We start from the raw sequence: 6,000 nt of genomic DNA, 5'->3' as shown, positions 1-6,000 counted from the left end.
TATAACCTATATCTGATTTCTGACCATCTCAAGGAGGGGGTATAGAGGGAGGGATAGAATTTGGAACTCAAAACTTTAAATAAAAATGTTAATTTTTTCTTAAATTAAATCTATATTCTTCAGCCAAGAAATTAATTACCTGCCACAAGATTTCTTTAAACTCTCTTCCCATCCTTATCTTCCAAAACTCTACTACACACCGCAGCCAAAATGGACTACCTATTGTTCCTCAAATTTCTTTTATGTCCTGATCTTTTTTTTTTTTTTTTTGCTCCTGCTACTCACTCTACCTGGAGGGTCCTTCTCCCACATCAAAATCCCACTGTTATCTATCTCATTATCATTTCCTGATCCCTCCAGTCATACATGCTTTCTCCCTCTCATAATCCCCCATACTACTCCATGTACACCTTATTGCACTATGTTCTGAAGTGTACAAAATCTAATGCTCTAGGGGAACTTGTGAGTGTGTTTTCAGGCCCCAGTAGAATCAACGGGTAGCATAACTCTGTCAACCAAATGTACCATGTAGGTCTCTGCCAGGCATATAGGGGTCTCATTCTATCTTCCATTTTCAAAGGTTTTTTTGTTTTGTTTTCTTAATTGCCTTGGAGCCAAAAATGACTCACTACCCAAGCCTCTCAGACTAAAAATGTCAAGTTCACTCTCAGCCTGTGGAATTTTTGAGCTCATAATTGTTTTTACAAAAGGGACATCAAACAAGTCTAGGGATATCTGCTATTAGGTCCAGGAGGATTATAGAAGTCTAACAAAATTCAGCTTTTCTGTTTCAACTCAACAAAATATCACTCATCTCCAAAAGGGGGATGCCCCTTTTTCTCTTAGGTATGTGCATATTAAGCAAAACATAACAGTTCATCATTTGGGGTTTTTTTTGTTTGTTTTGGTCAACAAGGTTTTTCTGTATTTTAAAGGTTTAAAAGTAAAGTTAAATATTCAGGAAAAGATTGAAACTTCCCAAGCACAGCACCCCTTCCCACCCAGCTTCCTTTCAAACAGCCTATCAGAGATAGATGGAAAAAAGGAGATGCAGAGAATAAATAATCCACATGACTTTCAGCTCTCCTCCCTCGAGGCAGGGAAAGGGATGGAAAATAAGATGTTACTGTTTCTTTCCTTGTGCTAAATTCAGCAGTATACATCTCACGTGGCTTATAGATCAGCCTCAAATCATCCCCATTGTCCTCATCTCTGGTAGGGCAGTGGCTGGAGCTCTGGGCCTGGAGTCAGGGAGATGAGTTCAAATCTGGCCCCAGAGATTTATTAGCTGTGTGACCTCAGGCAAGTCATTAACTTCTGTTTGCCTCAGTTTCCTCAATTGAAAAATGAGGATGATAACAGTGCCTATCTGGCAGAGTTGTTGTGAGGATTAAATGAGGTAATATTTGTAAAGTGCTTACTTAGCACAGTGTCCAGCACACGGTAGGCACTAGATAAATGCTAGATATTAATGTTATTATTATTAAGCTCCTGACTTCCCAATGGCTCACTTCAGCACTCTCTCCTAGGGACTCTCCTTTTCTCCACATGAGTTCTCCCTTGTGCCTTCCTGCTTGCTAGAGCTCACTGCTTTTTCGTCCCACAGGCAACTTCCACCTCAAGGTCAGTGAAGGGATAGGCTGAGGATCTTGAAAAGTTTCACAAGCCCATCATAAGCATCAGGTGAGATACCTGAGGCCCTCAAGGCTTCTAACTTCAAATCCCCTATGTTCAGGACCAAAGGTAACACAAGACTATTTTCATTTTTATAACTACTACTAGATTTTAAGAACCTTGAAGGCAGAAAGTAACTGCGGATTAGTTATCATTGTAGTCTCCAAAGCATTTAGGCCAGAGCCTTGAACATCTGTCACTTGATAAATATCTGTTGAATTAAAGCCATTTGACAGATTAGAAAACTTATACCCAAGAACATGCCTATCTGTTACCCAGTCGAAGTTCTGATTTGGCCTGTGGTTAGGAATAGTTTGCCTCAGAAAAGGACCACACAGGGATCGAACCTGTGACCTTGGCCTCGTTAGCAACAGGTTCTTGCCAACTGAGTTAACTGAGCCAGACAATGAGGGTCTGTTGTCAGGAGGGCTCCAGGGAGCCTTTTGGCAGACACACTGAGATCAATGTGTTGTCTCTGATGCATTAGTCTCTAATGTGACAGTGTGCCCAGGAACATCTGGGAGGCTTAGGGACACAGCACCAATTCCTCCAAGGGGCCAATACTAAAAATAGATTCCTTTTCCTTCTGTGAGATGTCACTTTGAATCTTTACAACACATTGCCTCAGATCTGGTTGAAAATAAGGCCATGTAACTCAAAGGCCTAAGTCCAGACAACCTTGGGGTTCCTGACATCCTGTCCAGTAATTAGATCAATTTACAAATAGGTAAGTTGGCCACAAATTGTTCTCCAGCAAAGGGGACAGTCAGTATTACCTGCTGAGGGGGGATAGAGGGGAGAGAGGGAGCATCAATGCCGTCAGAGAGAGTAGACAATGATGGCTTAGAATATTGATAGAAATATTGAAGATCCATTTTAAGTGTTTCCTACGCAGGAAATCAAAAGTAGGACATTTAATATATCACCATTGGCCTGATTCTTTCATCCCATTCCTGTCATTTTGCCTTTATACAACTACCTCCCCTTTTCTTCTTTGTCAAGTTGCTTTCTTCTCAGGCAAAATGAGAGAAAGAAGGAGAATAAAATATTTGCAGTAGGAAAACAGAAAAGCCTTTGCTTTCTTCCTGAACGGATGTCTCCAAATTGTGGGCCTCACCATTATTTAATACTAATGAAGGAGGAGGGTCATTCTGGATCCATGGATATAACCTGATCATATAATCACTAGGTCCTCTCTGTCAGCTAGTTACCTTATTCTATTACTTGATGACCGCTTAACCTCAGCCCGCACAAAGAGCTTTTAATCTAGATGGAAAGACAAGACATAGAGCTATTAAGAAACAAAAAACAACTCATAAACAAATATAATCGTGTCAATTATGGTCAAGGCACTGGTAGTATTAAAACAAAAATGAAAACCCTTGTTCTTAAGGAATTAAGTGCCTGTGATGCTCTAATTCATTCACCCTACAACATTTCTCTCCTCCACTTGAAATATTTTCAAGAGAATATAGGAGTACTCAGTCTAGTTAGTACCATGGCTTAGGGATTCATTGTTCTTTATATCCAGCTAGAAAAAGAGAGTCTCACCCCCAGCCTCATAAAAGTAAAGTTCTCCCTTCCGGAAGTGATTCAAGATAAGGGCTTTTTACTTCAAGCATAGAAAAGAATGAAGGAATGAAGCAAAGTCTGACAATTACAATGAACGAGAAGAAAATTGGACAACTTTAAGAAATAATTGTCATGTTTAGTTAGTTGTTTAGTCACATTCAACTCTTCATGATCCTGTGAACCAAAGGACACCAATACTGTCTATGGGGTTTTCTTGGCAAAGATTCTGGAGTGGTTTGCCATTTCCTTCTCTAGTGTTAAGAAATAATACAAAGTCTTACTATAGTTTCAAAATGAGCAGACTTAAAAGAATAGAGGTAACAATAACTAAGATGATACCCAGAAAACTAAGTGAAAATGAACAAAGATTTCCAGTAACGACTTGGAGGGCCAGAAATATTGTTATGGGATTTTATATGAGGAAAAATTCCATTTAAATATAAATATTTACTAAGAGAGGTAAGTTGTGCTATACTGTTAAAAAAGTGGCCCTAAGTCATGATGACCTAGTAGTCTCAAGTCCTGCTTCTGATACATATGTGTGACCCTTAACCTCTGAGTGACCTCAGACAACTCTTTAAGAGTCGGGCTGAATTGTCGAGGGAGTTTCCCCGTGGAGGCACCCTATACCATTGAAATCATAGGATGGGTCCAAGAATGCTTATTAAACACGGTCTATTGTTTACATTGATATCCAATGTTAAGTTTTTAATAAAACTTTGTAAAAAAGAAAAATGAAGACCTATAAAGTAGAGACAAAGGAGGCTAATTGCATGTTTATACACTTATTGTGTTACTGTCTGTTCTTATTATTTAACTTTTGCAGTAATTATGCCTCAGAGCTAAAGACAACAGCTGCTCTTCTCCTGGGATACTCAGGGAGGGGTTATAGTCAAACTTCTGCTAGCATTAAAAATAAAAGTCAGTTCTCATGGCAACAGAAGAGTCAACTGAAGTAAACCTCACTTAGATTTTTCCTCTCTGCTCTGTGGAAATCTTTGCCTGTTCCTTCAATGACCTTGATTTTGACTTTGACAGGCAACAGTGTAGAGTGTTGAAACTGCAGTGAGGTGAGGGCTATCTTTGAATCCCTATTCAACCAAATATTCACTGAGAATCAGAGAATTTAAGTGACTTGTCCAAGGTGATATTGCCTATTCCTCTAGCAATTGTAATGCAAAGTTAACCACTATTAAATACTTCCTAGTTAGGTTACTATGGGTAATCATTTTCTATCTCTCACCTTCATTTTCCTATCACTAAACAGGGAAATGAGGGGTTAATAATTCCAGTAACATTTGATCTCCCAGAGTTGTTTTGAGGTTCAAAGATAACATACCAAAAGTTCAAACCATGTTTGTTTGGTCAGACAGGATTGCATCAGTTCAGGAAGCTAGCCTTGTCCCATGAAAACTCTTTCCAATTCAGATCATCAACTGTTCTGCAGGCTATAGAGAGTAGCCTGGAGCCTGCCTAGGTCATTTAACCAGTATGTTATCATGGTCAGTAGTCAAACACATACAGGGCTGACTCTCTATCCACCACTTCACATGTTGCCTTTCTTTACAAACCCTATGCCAGTTATTACAATCTGACCCAGAGATCAGCATTCACCTCTATCCTTCTTTTAATTCTGCCCCATTTTAACCACCCACTGGAACTGTCTCCAAGGGGATTGGGGATCCTGAATCACTTTTGCCCTTTCAATACCTTTATTTTCATTTACTGCCCAGTGGGGTTTCCCATATATCTTTTTGATTAAATACCAGGTAAAATTGACACTAGCTAGTTAACTGTCTTTTCAGACTGAGCTAAGATTCATTAACCAACCCTGAAAGACCCAATAGACTCTGCCATCTTGGATGGGAACAAATACCTTGTATACCTAACTAGATTGTAAATTCCATTAAAGCAAGGATAATGAGTATATTTTTTAATGTCCCTCAAGTTATGGATCTTGTCCTAGAAGCTCTCCCATGTTACCAGGTTTGATGCAGCCTACACAAGGAACATCTGCAGCACCTGACCAATGCTAGAGAATTCTTTCTTCAATTTGAGCTCTGTTCCTTATTTCATTCATGAAAATGTTGAATACCTTTGTTGAGCAAACAGATTTCTTTCTTTATGACTTGACTGATACTAATGCTCAGAGTGTCACAGAACAAAGTTATTTCTCTTGTTACATCTTTCACAGAACAAAGTTTTTTCTTTTGCGTAGTCTTAAATGATTTTGATGTTCACATAGGGAGACATCTTGTTGTAATGTAACTGTTAAGGCAGTGTTTTTGCTCAACTAAATCAAATACTTTAAAAAAAGAACAAACAAACAATAAGCAGACTAGGTTCTTGTATTCTCTACGTCTTTCAGTCATTTGGGCAATGGCAAAGATGTGGGCTATCACAGACTATCAAGTCTATCTGGTTTTAACTAAATGCTTCATCCAGAATATCCTTGATGCACACATTTACAGGGTGTTCCTAAAGTCTGGATACATAGGCAAAAATGCATCAACAAATGAAATGAATGAAATTTTCAACAACATTTTATTTAATTGGAATATTAACAAATAACATCTTCAGTATGATTTCCATCATTTGTGATGCAAAGTTTGATGCTCTTTGCAAGATTCAAGTGAACTAGATGCAATAACTCCACATTTCCTATGTCTCCAGAATTTAGGAACACCCTGTATTATTTTCATAAGCATTCTATGTAGATGGCAAAATAGACATACCAGTACTTATTGATATTTA

The sequence above is a fragment of the Trichosurus vulpecula genome, chromosome 1 (genome assembly GCF_011100635.1).
Source record: "Trichosurus vulpecula isolate mTriVul1 chromosome 1, mTriVul1.pri, whole genome shotgun sequence".
Taxonomy (NCBI): domain Eukaryota; kingdom Metazoa; phylum Chordata; class Mammalia; order Diprotodontia; family Phalangeridae; genus Trichosurus; species Trichosurus vulpecula.
Note: the sequence above shows the minus strand (reverse complement) of the source record.